The sequence below is a fragment of the Mytilus galloprovincialis genome, chromosome 10 (assembly GCF_965363235.1).
Source record: "Mytilus galloprovincialis chromosome 10, xbMytGall1.hap1.1, whole genome shotgun sequence".
Classification (NCBI taxonomy): domain Eukaryota; kingdom Metazoa; phylum Mollusca; class Bivalvia; order Mytilida; family Mytilidae; genus Mytilus; species Mytilus galloprovincialis.
In genome coordinates this window covers 68,448,816-68,470,734 of record NC_134847.1, presented here as the reverse complement: position 1 = coordinate 68,470,734, position 21,919 = coordinate 68,448,816, and the positions used below count along the sequence as shown (strand labels likewise).

General features: G+C 30.7%; 1 long non-coding RNA gene across 1 annotated transcript; it reads right to left on the bottom strand.

Annotated features, from left to right (window-relative positions):
- Positions 1-237: 237 nt before the first annotated feature.
- Positions 238-4,381, bottom strand: LOC143048216 (uncharacterized). Its single transcript, XR_012969765.1, has 3 exons — positions 3,858-4,381; positions 1,725-1,959; positions 238-344 (listed from the first exon to the last, which is right to left on the bottom strand). It is a non-coding gene; the product is annotated as an uncharacterized LOC143048216 (long non-coding RNA).
- Positions 4,382-21,919: the final 17,538 nt, after the last annotated feature.

The following is a 21,919-nucleotide window of genomic DNA, read 5'->3' as shown; positions in this document are numbered from 1 at the left end:
GCCTCTTTTAATGTCAAATCTTAATGATTTTTTTTATTATAACAAAAAAAATCATGATAGTTTTTTTTATTGATAACATTTCATTGATAGTTTCTATGTACAGTGTATCTATGTATTTTAATCATCAAAACACATTGTTCTCAAATGATTTACATGATAAATATGTTTCAAGACAAATCTCAACAGACTGTGTCGATTTCCATTCCTGAACACTGAACTTCAGAATGTCTTCATATTTTTGAAAGCTGATAACGTATTTTCGGATATTTGGGATATTTCTGGTGTTTCAGATATATCCTCGTCACTTTCAGCGAAATAAAACATATTGTTTACTGGCGACGACTCTATAACAGTAAAACAAAAATGTGTTATTCCATTTATATAAGAATCGCATGTTATATGTATACATTAAATATTGTAACTAGCCGCAATATCAAAAATTAACAAACGGAATTAACAAAACTACAGTGCTGTATAGAGCGAAACATTATCTGAAATTAAAGTATTGACGTCAGCAGAGTTATACATTTACTAAAATTGAGTAGGGTAGGCTGATTTTGAACGTCTTGCTTTAGAAAAGGGGTGAAGGGGGTATTATATTTTTTTTAACCAAAAATCGCATGCAGCAATTCCTAAATCTGTAATTGATGTACACACACTTTAAGAAAATCTAATAAATTGATTTGTTGATGTTTATCAACTGTACAATGTATTTCATATGATTAAACGACGGTATTTGAATACATTCTCTAATGGATATATTTCTAAACTTATAGAAAGTAGTGTTAACTTACGTTAATGAAATAAGAAAACATCATGTTACACGCGACCTATTTATTTCAATAATCTTTACACCATATACATAAGGTACTGTGTTTAAAAAAAATAATATTCGATAAGTTATATCAATCTATATAGATGCTATCTCTTTGAACATGAAATCAAAAGCTCGACTGAATCAAAAATGCTTGCCTTATACCAAGATTTTCATCTATCAAATGACGTTTGAGTCCAAATCTATGTAAAAAAGATCAAGCTAAAGATTTTCAAATAGTGATTTTTTTAAACCAGTTTACATTCATACGTTGTTCACCCGTAAATGGTTCGTTTCAAATACATGAACGCTTTTGAGAGAACATAACCAATGCCAAAATACCATGTAGCTAGACAGGGTAAAATACAAACTAATAATTTAGAGGATGTCGTTAGTTACTGTTCATGATATATCATATTTGTTTTCGTTCATTGTTGTGTACACAAATCAAACCTTTAGTTTCCTCGTTTGGGATATTTTATGTTTGTCATATCGTGGCCTTTCAAAGCTTGCTTTGGGAATCGGTCTACTTGTATGTTGAAGGTCGTATGGTTAAGTATAATAGCTAACATCGACGTCTTTTTGTCCCTGGTAGAATGTTGACTCATGGATAATAATACCACATCTTCTTATTCTTATTAAAAAGTCGCGACCACATGCTTGTAAATACATATCAGTTATGATGATGACGCTTTCACATTAAACAGCATGGGTCGAGGAATTATAGGTACAATGAATAAATGAATTTTTTGAACTGATATTAGTGCAAATTGTATCTGTTCTGTACATCACCCATCAATCTAGTGAACTTACTTATTTATGTATAAATTCTGTATCTATTCTTTAAAACTAAGCATTAAACACGCACAAGTGTCTAAGGTTAATTGATGACTTCCAAGTAAATATTTACCTGCTAAACTAGAACACGAACTACTTAAGTTACAAAATGACGGCATGCTTTGTTGACGTAAGATTGGCGTCTCTAGTTTGAGGGATGTTATACTGCCTAATTTGTTGTTACTTGTTAAACAGTTGTAACACGACTGTGTCCTTGACATTGTTCTGTGCTTCAGTAAAGTCTGTATTGTATCATGTATATTTAAAAGCTGGATCAGTAATTTGATGTCAGTGTTTCTTAGTTCAATCTAAAAATAATGAAAGTATGATTTTTTCGATTCTTCGCTATTAATACGAAAAAGAAATATAAGTTATATTTATGTTATACTGAAAAATAAGATATTAATTATCAAACTTTGGTTAAAAAGCTGATGAGAAGAGTTTTAGGTTTGAATTTTCTATCAAAGTTCCTGTACTAATCATAGATAAGAGGGCAAATATGGATATAAGGAATCCCTGTTTAATTGTTTTGGCTTTAATTTGTGCGTGTAGAAATTTTGTATCATACGTTCACACACCATATAAAAATGTACCCTTTCTTCTACTAATTCCAAACACAATTTAAATGTCATTGTTATATAAATATATTTATATTTTGAGTATATGTATACTTTATCTTCATTGATCAAAGATCTTAATCTACTTTTTGACTTTCAAATTGACCAATTGAAATAACACGTCTCATATATAATTTGAAGTAACATGCCATTAAGAGGTAAATATTGTTGAGTACGTTAAGGCTAAAAGAAAGACGAAAGATACCACAGGGACAGTCAAACTCATAAATAGAAAATAAACTGACAACGCCATGGGTAAAAATGAAAAAAAAAACAGACAAACAATAGTACAAATGACACAACATAGAAAACTAAAAAATAAGCAACCCGAACCTGCCCGTGTCATTATTTTTGTGATATGAAAAGAGATGTCTATTTTGTATTAAAAGACATTTTAGGAGCGACCTAATCTAGTTTTAATTGAAACAGAAAGAGGGAGGACCTTTGAATTTTATTCAAAGGTGGTAAAATTTAAAATGATGGAGGTGAAATTTATATAATTTATAAGTTCAAAATACTTAATCTTTTGAGATGATGATTATAGAGCGCTTTTTACTAGTAATGCCCTGTAGCAAATTGAATGCAAATCAAGGACGAGAATATGTTAATGCGATATTAATATGAACCCTGCTTTGTACTAGATCGACATGCTGAGTTGCATATTTAACGTCGTAGTGCACAAGGTAATAATCAGAAAGACAACATGTCATTCTATATGTACACACAATTATTACTTCTAAAATACGTCTGCTAAGAGGAGCAGCAGATTATATAGCCTTCATCAATGACCTTTTATAGCTGACTATGAGGTTTGGGCTTTGCTCATTATTGAAGGCCGTACGGTGACCTATAGTTGCTAATTTCTGTGTCATTTGGTCTCTTTGGCAATTATACCACATCATATTTTTTATATTTATAGTTAATGCCTATCATTGACTTAACTGCCTGATATTTGGAACAGTTGTTATGATATTATATACCCCAGTCAAGAAGAAAATAAGAATATTAGCATGTAACAAACAGAAGTTGAAATACTAAAAAAATAATAATTGTTGGTTTACGTCCAGTGACAAGTATTTTATTTCAACCGGACTTGAACTTGACAAATAAACAATTGAATATTCGAAGTCAAATATGGCTTTTCAGAAAATAATCCTTTATTAAACAAAGTTCCAGACTGTCGGATTCAGAGATGCATATCTTGCATGATAAATTAAGGATGCATGTTGGTCCGTTGTAAAATTGAGGACACCAGGCGTTCATGAATACATATGAAAACGGATTTACGGTGGCTTTTAAAATGATAACAGACATGCTGAAATCTCTGCATGCTTATTCATTTATTACCTGAATTAACTTGTCAAAAGACCATTTAATCGCTCAGAAATGATCATATGGTGTTAATACATGTCTATGATTGAAGACCGTATGCGTTTTTGTTTTGATGTGTTATATCTGGGTTGCTATCTAGTAAGGAAATCGTATACCACCTTCCTTTCATAATAATGTACAGATATAAAAAAAAATATTAACTTTCTTTTTACAAAATTCAACATATTGAAAATCATTAAAAATATTTAAACACTTACAAGATCATTCCTTAACTTGTCCAATGCAGTAGTAATTCTTTCCTCTGCTGAGCGCTCCATCATTCTAGTTACGTAATTAATCACATTAAACACACACCACAGTCATTAATACACAGGTTAAATTAACGTTGTCATTAAATGTTTTCAACTGAAAGAGACCAATTGAGATTCTTGTGGTTTAAATCGCATAATTAAAATCTGGCCTTGTAATGCAAATTAATCCAAAGATCACGCTACGTGCTAGTAAACCCTAAATAATATCCCAAACTAATTTAACTTTCATAAAAAGATAAATAGTATCTCCTCAGAGAGTATCTCCAGTTATATCTACCCAGCAGTTAAAATGCATACATTATAACTTTTAAAAGTTAATGTGCTTATCAGTTAGGCGCGTGTTCAAATACTACTCTATCCTGGTTTTAATGGACAATTAACTGCCTGCGAATGAACTGTTATATACACCACACAACATATGCATTACATTTTCACTTTCGCCGTCTTTGATTCAAATGCATTGGAATTTAATAAATACTATTATTTTTTACCTGTGAGAAAATTCATTGTATTTTTACCGTCTCATATTTCCTTTATTTTCTGTATGCACTTTCTCGCATTATTGACTTGATTAAGTTATACAATATAATAAATTATTGTTGGATTACTTTATGAATACTACATTATTAAAATAGCATAAACCGATTTGGTTCAATTCAGAACGTTTTGACAAAAGTTAATATAAACTCCTGTATTGATCAAGTTTTATATAAACTTCTGCATTATAAGATTTGTTAAGGATAGTGCAGACGATTTGTTTTATCTTGATATGTATTCAATATATAATAAAATCGTTATTAACAGGAAATATCTGAACCACGGGTTCCTTTATTAAAATCAGTTTACTCAATGCTATACAAATAATAATAGGATAATTCAACTTTTTTAGTATTTTTTACAAATAAAATACTTTGGTAACCCCAATTTCAAGACATAATTTATTTTCTCTTCGCTGCATGCCTTTTAATTATCACGCAACATGGGAATAATGGATTAAAAAAAAACGCCAAATCATATAAACTTAACTATCATGTATGGTGTAAGAGTTCACTTCAGTGTACATGTGTAGAAGTTTTACTCTTACCAAATATAAAACAACGAAATTAAGCCGGTTTTACTCGTCAACAATTTTGAAAATCAAGCATTTTATAAAAGAGTACCCATAGATTGAAAAACGGATTGTGTAAAACCTTTAATCTGTTATGCAAGTTAAAAGTTACAATGTTAACAAAAGTACAAAAAATACTCAACTGATTTCACGGATTCTATCAAATTATAATCACAAAATAATGAATTTGCTGATATAGAACCGTAAAGGTTATAGAACTAGCATTGCTCGTACAGTACACCAAAATGAATTAATATGCTTATTCGGTTGTCTTTTCGTCATTTTTGGTTTTAGCCATGATTTTGTCGTTTGTTTTTCTCTAAAATTATGATATTTTTAGTGTCTCTGTGGTATCCCCTGCCTCTTTTTGATTTTTAAAAGATTGATTTAAGGATAAACAAATTCTAACTTTTCATGTTACTATTACATAAACAGTAAAGTTTAACTCTCATTATCTTATATCCATTTAATCAAAATGTTTAATTTGATTCAAATTAGATGCTCCTATCTTATCCATTTACAGTATGTACATTTGTTACACAAAGAAATATAACATTCTATTTGTTTGAATAAAAATGTATCAAATTTTGTTATGTTGGGTGTCACTTATATTTATATTAATGGTCGAATGTATATGCTAGAATTATGGACCAATCATTTTTTAACCACCGTCAATGCATAAGTGCTAAATCAGTTTGTAAAAAAATAATAACATTCTGAATCATTTAAAAACAAAAGCAGCAAATCCCAATTTTTCTTTCTTTTGTAATACTTTTAATCGTCAAAGCTGTTGTGTGAGTTCTTATTAATGATATGTAAAGTTCATTCCATACACCTAATTGCTTCAAACAGTATTGACTTTCATCTGACATAACATCTAATTAAGGTACAAGTGATAATACTGATAACATTTGAATGCATTCAATATAGTCTTGCTCATTTTACATTATTTTATACGAAAGTACTAATTCTTTCATGCAGTCGCTGTCGCTCATACTTAAACAAGAAAAATGATTATATTATGTTCTTACATACCAAGACAACCTACTCTCAATAAGAGATTATTTTTGAATCATATAGAAAACAAAGAATTAACCTTGAAGTTTGCTCTCATTACTTCTTTAAGTTAAATGTTAAGCATTACGTGCAGATAATAATCATATCGCACATTGTCAATCTGCTTATATCATGACGAATACTACCTTTAAAACGAGAAACTATATTTTGGAAAGGATTTATAATTAAGTGTTTAGCAAAAACCTTGTAATTTAATTAAAAAAAGGAAATTATTGTTTAAATTATGAAGCATGACATTAACAAAAGTATCAATGGTTACCAAATAAAACAAATATTTTGATTTCCAAAACTAGAAGAAGAAAATATGATTCTTAGGAAACTCATACTTCTAGTCAGATTTATAAAAGTTAAAACCTTTTTATTTATGGATTGAAAATAAAAACCCTTTAGGTTCAAAATTGATGCATGTGTGATTTATGCTATAGGTATTTATAGATTTGTATACATGTCTCCTTTATCAGTGTATATAAAATAAGTGTTATGAACATAAAGAAACGCTGATTATGCTTGAACTCATCAACACCAAATGACATCAGGAAGATATCATACGGACTTTAATGAAATACAGATTCGTACAGTATGTCAACCTTTAGTCTGTAAACGTTTGAGTTTTATCAGTCTATTCATATTATACGTGTAGAAGGTATTCATTTGAAAATATTGGGATCTTTGCTTTTATAATTCTGACTAGTAGAATGAGTTTCCTATGATTCAGGATTCTTCTTCCCCTGTTATTGGAAATCAAATCAACCACTGATGAGATTCCTGTCTTGAAACAGATATAAAGAATATTCTACAATACATAAACTGTTTCATTTCTTCACTGAACTTTTCACCTATTCTGTTTCTTACTGTTTATTTAAAGTTTGTTTTACACGCTTATTATTTTAAAAGTTCAGAATGAATTAGATGATATTTACCACGTTCGTATAAAGATGTCTATCAAGCAGTCCATGTTTCTCCTACGACATGATTTATAATGTCATTAATGTTTGAAGGAGTGTGACAATTACATGTTGTTGTTAATTTCTTTCTTTCAAATTTAAATTTACGATAAGTTATTTTGATTCTATCTTACAAGATCTATACATTTTCATATTACTTGTTGAGGAGATAACTAATTTCGTGTCAAACATATGTTTGTTGTAATCATCTTGTTCATTTATCTTTTATAACAAATTTTAATAAAAGATTGGTTTAATGGAGAAAAAGTTATTCATGTTTCGTTATATGAACATAGTCAGTTGAATACCAAAGGTCCGTTTTAACGAATACAATGCATTTACAACGACCTTGTGGACGACTTCTAAATAGAAACCGTTTGTTTATTGTAATTGAATTATAAACCTTGTTTTTTGTTGTTGTAATTGTTATTTGTGTAAATAACTCACCATAGATACCAGGACTAAATTTTATATATTCGCCAGACGCGCGTTTCGTCTACAAAAGACTCATCAGTGACGCTCGAATCCAAAACGTTAAAAAAAATCCAGTGAAGCTCCCTCTACCCTTTATAATTTAAAAGAAAAGACAGAATTAGAGGTATCCATTCATGGCACAAAATCAGTACATGCACTGCCTAAAATCCACAGAAAGCAAAGTTAAAGGGCTTTTATTGTTGTTTGTTTTTTATTGTTGACTTGATAAACTAATATATTCCGTTCAACATAAGTACTGGATCCTTGTGAGCTAGCACGTGTGAATTCCGTATCAAGTAAGGTAAAATAATATTCCACTAACAAAGAATTGCTTGATATCATTAGCCCATAGCCATTAAGTAGCCTTTTAATGTACATTTGGAATAGGAAATCTAAATTGAAATCGTTTGTTATTTGAAAGTCGTCTTGGGAATTTTATATCGTGATTGTTTAAATATATGCTGTGTTTGGTCATTAGAAAATTTCATGACGAAAAAAATTAATAGGTAACATCAGCTATATATTAGTTGTTGACTTGAGCCTGTAAGTTATGATAATAAGTATTAAATTCCCTGAACTGTCAATTAATCAATTCTACACTTATTTGGCTGTTCATTTGAAATGTATTTGTTTTTGTTTAGATAATATGTTTGATTTCAGCTCCTCCTTATGAGTGTATATGTATCTACTCAAGTCAAAACTAAAACACTCTTATTACAATAGCTTTTTATTTATTGTGTAATGTATCTTTCAGAAGTAAGAAAACCCATTTAAGAGAATAAGAAGACTTAAAACAGCAATACTTTTATTATATCATAATTGAAAGAGACAGATATATTGTAAAGAACAATTTACTGCTTTTTACAATTCGAAGTTTTAAATATGTTCTTTAAATCGCAATCTATGGTATATTAACCAAATTTCAAATTTAATACCGATTGTCATTTAATGAATATGAACATTATTTATAGCTGCTGTTTCTTATTGATACATTGAACAAGTTTTTACAATAAACTATAAACATGAAAGGACAATAGTAAATTTATAGTTCACAAGAATCATTTTGAAACACCTGTCTATGACTTTGCAAGTAAACTTGTCTTTTCGTACGTAAACAAATGACCTCTATCGTTCATAAAACTCTCCAAACAGTTTATGCTACTCGTTGAAATCTTTAATAAGAACCGAAGTCCGATCTTGTTTTTTCTCCCACAATAGATGCACTATATCGTGGTTTTATAACCTTTCATTTGACAATCTTGATTGAAGCTCGTCAAGTTTTTCTTATTGCTCTTTATATGAATACAATGTATTATGTTTCATTAACCTTTTATTTGTTATTTAAATATAGTTTGCATTGCTATTTACTTACTATAATAAGGTGATTACTTTGACGTTTTTAAAAAACGATAGACAGTATGCATATATTTTAATAAATTTAATTACACAATTACACGTATACAAATTTGAAATGCATTCAGTTGTACATAATGATTTATCTAATCTATAGAAAATATATAACAAAATTAATTGGGCGATAACATTGCAGAACAGTATATATTATGCTTACACTTTCCTAAGAGATCAATTAATAATATAAACAGTTTATATAAAGTTGCAAGAACGATCATCTTTGACATAAGATCGTGAGAAAGATAATCTAAATAGATACAGAATTTTGTAAGATTTTAGTCTATGATGATTTATTTTAAGATCTCGTTATATATAATTTCCAGCAAAATATTATAAAAACAAGTGAGAAAAAAATAAGTAAAAAAAATTTAATAAAAAAAGTTTGCCACATCTCTGGAGTAGTAACTCTTAAATACGTTTCTATTTAACAAATAATACCTGTATAATTTTATTTCAATAGTTTATTTTATAATGTTATGTACAATACTGTAAGTTGTATTAATTATATATGTTATGTGTATATACCCCCCTTTGGGACCTAATTTGGAAAATAAAATTTATCTTATCTTATCTTATCTTATCTTATCTTATAATTAACCCCTTCTTTGTAGATTTTGTTTTCGTATGACTTGTTTATAGTTCATTCGATTCCCCCAGTCAGTTTGTTACATTTATATGTATCCTCTTATTTACCTATAATGTTTGTTAGTTTTGTGCACAAATTGTTGTCTATAAATGGAATTTTATACGACTGTCATACAAATCAGTTTAGCTAGATATAAAACAGGTTTAATCCAACATTTTCTACATAAGAACATGTCTGTACTAGGTAAGAATATGAGTTATTATTTGTTCGTTTCATGTGCTTGAGCTTTTGATTTTGTCGTTTGATTAGGGATTTTCTGTTATGAATTTTCCTCAGAGTTTGAATCTTTTGTTATTTTACTTTTTCAGTCGATTGATGAGATTTGAACACCTGACAATTATTATTGCCTAAATTTGCCTTGAACTAGATTTTGTTGTCGGCAAAGGAACAATGTCATGACGTCGGTAGAAGACATAAGAAGAGGGCGATCCGGCATGTCATAAAACTGTTGGGTCGGTCAAAGGTCTCGGTTATATTTATCTTATATTTGTCATATAGTTTCGTAAATGTCATGCTGTCATCTAGCAAATTGCTAATTAAACTCTCTTATTGTATAACATTTTTTAGATGATGACTTAAAACATTAGCGGAAAATTTTGTTTTAATTGTTATTTAGTTAACCTCTGAAGACGAGAATAAATTGTATTTTTTCGAGAAGAATCCACGTATGAATGTACATGAAAGGCGTTAGTTTATGTCAGAGATTATTTACTTTTCAACACTTAATTATGAAATTTGTTTAATTTTTCCATCAAACATCACGTTTTCAATATTTTTAAGGAACGCAGTGTAAGCGACTAACAAGTAACGATTGGGAGCCGTTTTGTAAGATATGCCAGCTAAGCATTTCGTCTTCAAAGACTCATCAGCAATACCAAATAATGTACAAAGTAAAAAAACAGATACATATATACCGGTTTCTGAATACAAAGACTCTTTACTTTTCTAATCAGTAGCTAGTTTAAAGTCAAAATTTGGACCGAAGTTGAGCTGGTTTTTTTCGAGTTATCCCTCTTCGAATACATAATAACACATAACAAGTAAATCTGTAACGCAATAATCATAGTTTTACGTATAGATACTTAAGATATTCACAATGCAACACTATATAGGGGTAAATTCATTAAAAAAAATCTCCCATTGATTTTAATGCTAATCTATGTCTTGAAATAATTTTATAAATGATTTACCTTTAGAAATTTAAATCTTTCATATATCATTCATGAAAGTACAAATGTAGTCCTATCTTTTGCAACAAAAAAAACATAGGGTCATGCGGCTTTTTTGGGCATTCACATGGCCTTGTTTACAAACACTGTAGATTCGCACTTAATTCCTTTACTGACCCCCATTACTTTTTGACCCTGTAGTAAAAAAATTAGTACATTCAGCATTTATTTTTTATTTCTTTTACCCTAGTTTTGATCCATCCATCAAAAAGTATTTATTACAAACATAATCTACCAATCAGAAGAACACAGGACTTCAGTTTTATACAAAAAGCTCTCCCCATGTTGTTGTTAATTTCTTTCTTTTAAATCTAAATTTACGATAAATTATTTTGATTTCTATCTTACAAGATCTACACATTTGCGTATTACTTGTTGAGTAGAAAACTAATGTGTTGTCAAACATATGTTTGTTGTAATCATCTTATTCATTTATCTTCAATTACACATTTTAATAAAAGATTAGTTTATGTGAGATAAAGTAATTCATGTATCATTATATGAACATAGTTAGTTGAATACCGAAGGTCCATTATAACGGATACAGTGCATTTAAAATGACCCTTTTCGACGACTTCTAAATAGAAACCGTTTGTTTATTGTAATTGGAATATTAAAGTTGGTTGTTTTGGGTGTAATTGTTATTTGTCATTGAAATTTATTAATATAATACATTGTAGTTCTTCTACCATTTACAGTTTAAAATAAAAGACAGAATTAAGGGTATCCATGCATGACACAAAATCAGTACAAGCACATCAAAAAACGAAAAAAAAGCAAAGCGCTTGTATTGCTGTTTTTCTTTGTTGACTTAACAAACCAGTATATTCCCCTCAACTGAAGTACTGGATCCTTGTGAGCTAGCACATTTATTTTCCAACTAATTTTTATTAAGATATTATAATAATATTTCACTAACAAAGTATTGTCCTGATAACATTAACCGATTGACATTAAGTAGCCATTAATCAATGTTTCACAATAACCGTTAATGTAAATTTGATATAGGAAATTTTCTATTGAAATCGTTTACTTATTGTACTTCGTCTTGGGAATGTTTGTATCGTGATTGTTTAAAATAGTAATTGTGTTTGGTCATTGGAGAAATTATAATACAATAATTAGGTCTTTCCACCTTTCGTGTGGAAAGACCTATTGATTTTGTTCTGATTATTTTTTTTTTTTTTTTCTTCCGCCTAATTTTTTTCTTGCGGTGTAAAAATGTTTCAAAAGATGTCGCGTAGTTTTTTTGTATATGAGATCATACAGTCTATATGCTTTTGAAACTCACCCTGTTTAACCGAACACTTTTCTTTGTAAGAGTTATCTCCCCAAACACTGTTTTTCTTGTTATCAGATCTCCTCCGCAACCGTAAAAGAAAGCGACAAATTTATTTTTCCAAATTGCTCGTTACATCCTCAGGATGTTACGTTTTATTTTGACCGAAGCTTTACGCAGACCCCATATGAGAGTAATTTCCCCTTTTGTATTGAAATAAGTGAAATAAATTTGTAACTGGAAAACCATAAGTGATAGAGGCCTAGGGTCTTTTGATTTGAGGCCCTTGCTCAAAAAGTATGAAAATGAGGTCAAGGTCAAAGGTCAAGGTCATGATTAAAATTTTGATTTTGGCTTGTTATCTCTTATTTTCAGAAATCATACAAGATATCGACAAAATATTTTCACACAATTGTTAGTTACGACATGTCGTAACACATAAATTTTAGTCGAAAGAGTACGTAGACATTTGACACGAGTTTTCCCCCTTTTTATATCTAATATCATACGTATGGTAATATAACTCATTAACAATATAAAGTAGAGGACTAGAGTCTTTTGATTTAAGGTCCTTGGCTTATAACCTTGAAATTGAGCTCAAGGTCATATGCTAATTAAACGTTCTAGATTTTGACCTTTGCTTTTATCTCATATGTACACATAATAAAGCCATGGGACTTTTTGCATTAAGTTGTAAGCAATGTGACCTTAAAAAACACAACCGGAAGTGACCTTTTGTAAATCGGAAGTAGCTATTTTTTGTACTTAATCAATGTAAAAGTATATAGAACCATATATTTTTGGAATCAGTGTCAAGTAAACTATCAAACAATACCGGAAGTAAACTTTTTAAACCGGAAGTAAAAGATTATCTCCCTTTTCTATATATTTTTTTTTATAGAAACCATATATTTTATGAATAAGCGTTCAATTAGCTGTTATTTGGCGCTAAAATTGACATTTAAAACCAAATTTTAATATTTTTATATAAAAAAGGTCTAAACTGGTGGAAAGACCATCAATGGTTGTCTGAACAATTGGTTTTTAATATTGTTCTTACATCTCTTCTGAAAAAAAAAATCCACTTCCTTGTTATCAGTTAAACTCTGAAACTACAAGTCCAATCGACCCCAAACTTTGCAGTCAGCAGGGCATACATGTACTAAAGGTTCATAAAACAACGTGGTGCCGATATCTCTCAAGACTTTTCCTAGAGAGAAAAAATTGCAATGCCGGAAAAATTGCTTGCTAGGTCCGTAAATCTCAGTGAAATGCTACAATAAAATGTCCGCTCCTAGATTGAAATACTTATCTGTGTTACAAACTGGTGCTGAAAAATGTACATTATCAGAAAATAATCCTTAAATGTGTTTTAAAGTTACACCGAATAAATTAAATCCAAAACATGCACTGCTGGTGAACTGTGATCAAAATGTCAATTTCCTACAATGACAAAAGAAATTACATTGTGTACATTCCGTCTCTATACATGTTGTCTGTTCAACATCCCGACCTAAAGAGAAATAAAAAGACTAAGTTTCCGTTATTATAAACCCAAGTCACGTGATGCCTTCTCAATCTGGCGCGCGCGCTGGACCTAAAATAAAATAAAAACTTTCCCAACTAAACATGAAACTTTCCCGGAATAATATAGACCCCTTACAGAAACAAACAAACAAACAAACAAACAAACACAAACACACACACACACACACACACAAACAAACAAACACACACACACACACACACACACAATCATGTTTCAAAGGGGGGAAAGACCGTTTACAATTGCTCTTTGAAAGCAATTGATTTATATTGTAAAACGGCAATTTTAACCATTCTGTTCCGTTTAAATAAAAAAAAAAAAAAATCTCCCTGGGCCCCCCTTTTGCCCCCCCCCCTTTTTTTTTACCCTCTCCTTACAAATGAATGCTATCTATCCTATCAACGGATAAGAACGACAACTCCAGTATTTTCCCTATTATTAAGGTCTTTCCTTTCTTAAATGGAAAGACCTTACTGTATTTCGTTTGTTTATTATTAAGGTCTTTCCTTTCTTAAATGGAAAGACCTTACTGTATTTCGTTTGTTTATTATTATTATTATTATTCTTTTTCCTCGTCCGTTTTCAAAGTCAAAAATCAAGAAAAGTACGCAACATATCCAAATGATCTTTAGTATCATGTATCAGGGGTATAATATCTATCTTGTATTAGAATAACCAAGGTTTACTGTTTACTTTATAGGAGTTATCTCCCCAATTACAAAAAACACTGTTATCACTACTCCTCATAAACTATAAGACTTAGCGGCAAATGGTTTTTTTTTAAATGTTCCTTGCCAAAAGTTACAACTTCAAATAACTTTAACCGAAGCGATCCAGTGACCTTTTATAGGAGTTATTTCCCCTTGAATATTTAAATTTTCGATATGCATATAAATCTCATGAACCGTAAGTCATAAAGACTGCGGGTCTTCAGATTTGAGTTCATTGGACCAAAACTAGAAAATATAGGTCAAGGTCAAAGGTCAAGGTCATATTTTAGATTTTCAAAAGTTTTTCATTTCCCTATAACTATTGAACGGTTATAGATACAGAAAAATTAAGCAGTTGAAAATGATTGGTACTTCAAGGGGCAACTTTTTTACATTATGACTATACTGATTTTACCATCATGTAAGGGACATAACTCCCATTGATGGTTTTTAAAAAGCCATTTTTAGGCAAAACTCTTTAACAAAAGGTCCTTGACCCAAACGGTCTTTTGCAATGACCTTGTGGAGCAATGACCTTGACGAAGGTCACAAGGTCAAAGGTCAAGGTCATCAAATTATGTGTTTTTTGGCACTATTTAAACAGTTTTATGTGTGTTTGAATTCCAACCAATCAATCAATCAATCAATCAATCAATCAATCAATCAATCAATCAATCAATCAATCAATCAATTAATCAATCAATCAATCAATCAATCAATCAATCAATCAATCAATCAATCAATCAAAGCAAGTTTCCGTTTCATGTGTTTAATACGGGATCCAAGGTCTCTTTTTTCGCTTGTTTTAATTGACACTTTCCAACGTGTTTAACCAACGTGTTTAACCAACGTGTTTAACCAACATGTTTTTCCAACGTGTTTTACCAACAAACCAACCAACCAACCAATCAATCAATGCATGTTTCTGTTTCATGTGTTTCATACGGGATCCAATGTTGTTTTTTTTCGCTTGTTTTAATTCAGCCTATCCAACCAACGTGTTTAACCAACGTGTTTAACCAACGTGTTTCACCAACGTGTTAAACCAACATGTTTAACCAACGTGTTTAACTAACCAACCAACGTGTTTAACTAACCAATCAATCAATGCATGTTTCCGTTTCATGTGTTTCATACGGGATCCAAGGTTTTTTTTCCGCTTGTTTTAATTCAGCCTATCCAACCAACGTGTTTAACCAACTTGTTTAACCAACGTGTTAAACCAACGTGTTTAACTAACCAACCAACGTGTTTAACCAACCAACCAATCAATCAATGCATGTCACGTTTCATGTGTTTCATACGGGATCCAAGGTTTTTTTTTCGCTTGTTTTAATTGAGCCTATCCAACCAACGTGTTTAACCAACGTGTTTAAACAACGTGTTTAACCAACATGTTTAACCAACGTGTTTAACTAACCAACCAACGTGTTTAACCAACCAACCAATCAATCAATGCATGTCACGTTTCATGTGTTTTATACGGGATCCAAGGTTTTTTTTTTCGCTTGTTTTAATTGAGCCTATCCAACCAACGTGTTTAACCAACGTGTTTAACCAACGTGTTTAACCAACATGTTTAACCAACGTGTTTAACTAACCAACCAACGTGTTCAACTAACCAACCAACGTGTTTAACCAACCAACCAATCAATCAATGCATGTCACGTTTCATGTGTTTCATACGGGATCCAAGGTTTTTTTCCCGCTTGTTTTCATTGAGCCTATCCAACCAACGTGTTTAACCAACGTGTTTAACCAACGTGTTTAACCAACATGTTTAACCAACGTGTTTAACTAACCAACCAACGTGTTTAACCAACCAACCAATCAATCAATGCATTTCACGTTTCATGTGTTTCATACGGGATCCAAGGTTTTTTTCCCGCTTGTTTTCATTGAGCCTATCTAACCAACGTGTTTAACCAACGTGTTTAACCAACGTGTTTAACTAACCAACCAACGTGTTTAACCAACCAACCAATCAATCAATGCATGTCACGTTTCATGTGTTTCATACGGGATCCAAGGTTTTTTTTCGCTTGTTTTAATTGAGCCTATCCAACCAACGTGTTTAACCAACATGTTTAACCAACGTGTTTAACTAACCAACCAACGTGTTTAACCAACCAACCCACCAATCAATCAATGCATGTCACGTTTCATGTGTTTCATACGGGATCCAAGGTTTTTTTTTCGCTTGTTTTAATTGAGCCTATCCAACCAACGTGTTTAACCAACGTATTCAACCAACGTGTTTAACCAGCATGTTTAACCAACGTGTTTAACTAACCAACCAACGTTTCATGTGTTTCATACGGGATCCAAGGTTTTTTTTCGCTTGTTTTAATTGAGCCTATCCAACCAACGTGTTTAACCAACATGTTTAACCAACGTGTTTAACTAACCAACCAACGTGTTTAACCAGCCAACCAATCAATCAATGCATGTTTCCGTTTCATATGTTTAATACGGAATCCAAGGTCTCTTTTTTTTCGCTTGTTTCAAGAGACCCTATATCAAGTGTTTAATTAATAAACCAATCATCCAACCAACCAACCAACCAACTAATCAATAAATTAATCAATCAATATATATGATATTTTTATTTATGACAGTATAATTAAAAGAAAATGGAAGGAAAGACCTATCAATTATTCAAGAAGAATTGAACTTTAATTACATCATAGTTTGTTGATATATAGTTTGTAGACTTGAGAAAGTAAGCTATAATAATTACCTCGACTGCCAATCATTCAGTTTTATACTAATTTTGATGTTCCGTTAAACTGTTTGTTTTTGTTTTGTCTTGTTTAGAGTGTTTTGTTTTGCGTATGAGATACATGAGTGTACATGTATCTACTTAAATCATATCCAGTACATTGTAATTATGATAGCTTTTTATTTACTCTATACTGTTTCTTACAGCAAGCAAAACCCCATTTAAAAGAATAAGAATATACTTAGCAGCTATACTTCTAGTATATCTTAAGTAAAAAAAGACAAATTTTTGAATTGACATACATTATGCATTGTAAATATAACTTTACTGCTGCTTGATATGCGAAGTGTTAAATATGCTCTTCAAAACACAATCTGTGGTATATTGACCAAATTTTAAATTGCATACCGATTGTCATGTAATGAATAAGAACATTATTTATAACTGCTGTTTCTTATTGATACATTGAACAAGTTTTTACAATAGTAAATTTATAGTTCTAAAGAAACATTTTGAAACACCTGTCTATGACTTTGCAAGTCAACTTGTCTTTTCGTACGTAAAATACTCGACCTCTATATTAAAAAAACTCTCCAAACTATTTATGCTACTTGTTGAAATCTTTGATAAGAACCGAAGTCCGATTTTTTTCGCCCACAATAGATGTAATATGTGGTACTTGTATAATCTTTGATTTGACAATATTGAAGCTCGTCAAGTTTTTTCTATTGCTCTTTATATGAATACAAGATGTTATGTCTCATTAACCTTTTATTTTTTTCATGTAAATATAGTTTGCATTGTTATTAACTTACTGTAATATGGTGGTTACTTTGATGTTTAAAACAATAGACAGTATGCATATATTTCAATAAGTTTAATTACACAAGTGCACGTATACAAATTTCGAATGCATTCAGTTGTACAGAATAATTTGACTTATATAACATAATTAATAGACCACTTTCGAGTTCATCCGTCACCGGGAAAAAAATCGTCAATTATGCGCGCCTTTACGACGTCATTTACCAGATAGAGGGGGTCGCCTGTATCCCTGCACTATTTGCGTTCATCAAGCGTCTTAGTGATCGTCATTGTGCAGGATAAACTAGAAATAATGATTGTTCTGTAGGTACTTAATGACAGCGTTGCTGATTGTCAATTTGAGAATTCAATTTGCCGAATATTTCGTACAATATAGACTTATAGTTTTCCAACCACTCGCTCAACATAGTAATGGAAGTGACGACGCCCTAAACGCACAAATGACGTTCACTAAAACCAGAGTTTTTGACAGATATGAATCGAACTTGAAAGTTGTCTATTGGATAATAACATTGGAAACCAGTATATTATTTGCTTACACTTTCCTTAGAGATGAATTAACAATATAAACAGTTTATATAAGATCTTTGACGTAAGATCGCGAAAAAGATAATCTAAATAAATACAGAATTTTGTAAGATTTTAGTCTATGATGATTGTGGAAATAGTATTTATTTTAAGATCTCATTATATATAATTAACCCCTTTTTTGTAGTTTTTGTTTTCGTATGACTTGTTTATACATTGTATAGTAGTTCATTCGATTCCCTCAGTAAGTGTTTGGTAGCTTGATATGTATCTTCTTACTTACCTATTATGTATATTTGTTTTGATCACACATCGTTGTCAATATAATGGAATTCTATACGACTGTCATACAATTCAGAGTTTTAGCTAGCTATATATCAAGTTTTAATCCAACATTTTTTTAATAGGAAAATGTCTGTACTAGGTACGAATATTACAGTTATTATCCATTTGTTTGATGGGCGTGAGTTTTTGTATTTGCCATTTGATTAGGGACTTTCTGTTTTGAATTTTACTCAGAGTTTGCATCTTTTGATATTTTACGTTTTTTCAGTCAATTCATGAGATTTGAACCCAAAAAACTACTTTTGCCTAAATTTGCCGGGAACTAGTTGTTGTTGGCAAAGGAACATTGTCATGGACGATCTCAATAAAAACAGAAAGAAATTACATTTGACAGCATGATCAACACATCGACTTAAATATGAAGGAAGTATATTATTCCTGGTAAAAGACATAAGTAGAGGGCGATCCGATATGTCATAAAACTGTGGGTCGGTCAAAGGTCTCGGTTATATTTATCTTATATTTGTCATATAGTTTCGTAAATGTCATACTGTCATCAAATAAATTGCTAATTAAACTCTCTTATTGTATAACATTTTGTAAATGATGACTTAAAAACATTAGCGGAACATTTTGTATAAATTGTCAGTTAGTTAATCTCTCAAGAAGAAATAAATTATATTTATTCGAGCAGAATCCACGTATAAATGTTCATGAAAGGCGTTAGTTTATGTCAGAGATTATTTACTTTTCAGCACTTAATTATGAAATTTGCTTAGTTCTTCAATCAAACATCGCGTTTTCAACATTTATAAGAAAAACATTGCATACGAGTAAAAAGTAATAATTGGTAGCAGTTTTGTAAAATATTTCTAAAGTATACATGTATCTTAGATCTCATATGTATGTGTTATATGATAATCTGAAAAAAATATGTTTTATTAACTTTTCCCTCCTTTAATTGTTGATGACTTTATTACCTAACGTGAAGTAACATGAGGGTTTTACTGGCGGAGAAGGAACTGATCTGTATAAATGGGTTTGGAGTTTATTAGCTTATTATTTCCAGCCTACAATTGTATATAAACATTATGTTGAACTGTCTGTGTGTCCGTCCATCTAAAGTTAGTCAATACCGTATCAAGTTCAAGGTGAAGTGTTTAATATTTAACCTTACATACGATTATATAGATTAAATAAAGATGTAACACTAAATAATATATAACCAATGAACTAATACAGATAGTTAGCTGACCAGTCTTTAACAGTCACTGGATTACGTTGGAATAATATCTTAATTGTAATAGAATGAACAAATGTATATACAGACTCGACATGGCAATAACTCATGGAAAAATCACACGTAATCAAGTACTGCGAGACCAGCAACTATATATTTCACACAAAATACTTATGATATAAAGATCGATCAAAGGTATACTGAAGAGATAACGACAATTCGTAAGTTATTTTGTGAAAAGAGCCGTACGTGTGTGGACAAAGTAAATAACTGCTGAACAATGAGGACACGCTTCGTCATTGTTCTAAATAAAATGACAATACTTTATTCCTAGTATTTGTATTTGAAAGAATGACTCATTATAGATACCAGTATTAAACTGTAAGGTGTATGTCAGCTAAGCATTTCGTCTTCAAAGACTCATCAGTGATACTCAAATAAATGTACAATACCAAACAATGTACGAAGTAAAACAACTGATACATATATACCGGTTTCTGAATACAAAGACTCTTTACTTTTCTAATCAGTAGCTAGTTTAAAGTAAAAATTTGGACTGAAGTTGAGCTGGTTTTTTCGAGTTATCCCTCTTCGAATACATAATAACATATAACAAGTAAATCTGTAATCTTTCATATATCATTCATGAAAGTACAAATGTAGTCCTATCTTTTGCATAAAAAAAACCTAGGGTCATGCGGCATTTTTGGGCATTCACATGGCTTTGTTTACAAACACTGTAGATTCACACTTAATTCCTTTACTGACCCCCATTACTTTTTGACCCTGTAGTAAATAAAATTGTACATTCAGCATTTATTTTTTATTTCTTTTACTCTAGTTTTGATCCATCCATCAAAAAATATTTATTACAAACATAATCTACCAATCAGAAGAGCACAGGACTTCAGTTTTATACAGAAAGCTCTCCCCCGAATGGGCGGTCCCTGATGACTTATATTTATTTGCTGAATTTACCCCTATATATAGCTATACAGAGGAATATTTTGCGCAATCTGTCTTCTGTCATTTTCTCTCTTAATTGATGAAGTTATTGTATAAAATGTAAAACTGTTTATTTGCCTAACACTAGTACAAATAAATGTGTCACCATAGCGTGCCGTCGTCGAATTATTTGTTCATTGAGTTTTGAAAAAAGTTTTGCAGTAATTAACTGAAATAATATTATCTAGGTTCCGCTATAAAGATAATATTCTCTCACAAAATGTATATATTTATTTTTAGTTTTAATTTGTTATTGAAATCTGTACATTTTTGTTAGTAATGAAAAACATCGAATACCCGTACCTTATACAGGCATCGTTAATGTTAGCAATAAAATAGGTAAATATATATCTGTTAGTATTTGTTAGTTCATTTTACAGAAACATTTCATCAGCTGTAGTTACTAAATGAAATACCACATTTTTAATTTGCTTTTAAAAAGTTAAAACATAACATAACAGAATGTTAAAAAAGGACCACAAATAAATGTATGATCAAACTAGAATAATTATGTTAACAAACTTACAGATATTTTTAGTTTTATTGTTTTATTAAAAAATGGAAATTTTGAGGAAAAATCAGTGAAAAATATCTTAAATTTGGTGATAATGCTTAACACATCTATCCGATAGAAATTGAAATAAAGGATACAACAGATACAGTGTAACTTGCCTTATATCTTAAATCACAATGAGAAATTGACATCGAACGTCGCTGGAAAAAAAAACTTAAAGACAAAAAAATACGATGTAAGCTTTCCAATCCAGAACTTTCCATCTCTATGTAGCACCCTCATATGAATTATACATCTTCAGCATTTTACGATATGGATGGAATTTCTGTTTCACAGATAACCACAGATGTTCCAATCGTCGTTACCGCAATTCCCGTCGTCATTTTTCCGTAAGAGGGACGACAGATACCAGAGGGACAGTCAAACTCATAGGTCAAAAATAAACTGACAATGCCATGGCTAA